Consider the following 790-nt stretch of genomic DNA (forward strand, 5'->3'; position numbering starts at 1 on the left):
TCAAAGACTCCCAAGTTCCTTTGCATCTCTGCATTCTGAATTCTCTTCCCGTCTAAACAATAGTCTGCCTGTTTATTTCTTCCACCAGTGTGCATGACCATACACTTTCCAACATTGTATTTCATTTGCCACTTCTTTGCCCATTTCCCTAAACTATCTAAGTCTCTCTGCAGGCTCTCTTTTTTCCTCAATACTACCCCTCCATCTATCTGTGTATCATCGGCAAATTTAGCCACAAATCCATTAATCCCATAGACTAAATTATTGACATGCATCATAGAAAGCAGCAGCCCCAACACTGACCCCTGTGGAACTCCACTGCTAACTGGCAGTCAGCCAGAATAGGATCCCTTTATTCCTACTCTGTATTCTGCCAATCAGCCAATGTTCCACCCATACTAGTAACTTCCCTGTAATTCCATGGGCTCTCATCTTCATGTGCGACACCTTGTCAAAGGCCTTCTGAGAATCCAAGTACTCCACATCTACTGCGTCTCCTTTGTCTAGCCTCCTTGTAATTTCCTCAAAAAAAAATTGCAGTAGGTTAGTCAGGCAGGATTTTCCTTTCAGGAAACCATGCTGACTTTGGCCGGTCTTGTCATGTGCCTCGGTTCTCCGTAATCTCATCGCTAACAGTCAATTCCAACAACTTCCAAACCACTGATGTCAGGGTAACAGGTCTATAGTTTTTATGTAACCTCTACAAATTAAAAGAAAATGTACATAATGTTATAAACTTGGCAAAGAAATTACTATGTTCAGATCACAATATTTTTTTCATTCAATACAG

At 41.0% G+C, this 790-nt stretch overlaps 1 protein-coding gene across 2 annotated transcripts in view; it reads left to right on the top strand.

Moving 5' to 3' along the window:
* unkl (unk like zinc finger) overlaps positions 1–790 on the top strand; it is a 179468-nt gene that overhangs the window by 169104 nt on the left and 9574 nt on the right. The window lies entirely within an intron of this gene.

Source organism: Hypanus sabinus, chromosome 9 (assembly GCF_030144855.1).
Source record: "Hypanus sabinus isolate sHypSab1 chromosome 9, sHypSab1.hap1, whole genome shotgun sequence".
NCBI classification, from domain to species: domain Eukaryota; kingdom Metazoa; phylum Chordata; class Chondrichthyes; order Myliobatiformes; family Dasyatidae; genus Hypanus; species Hypanus sabinus.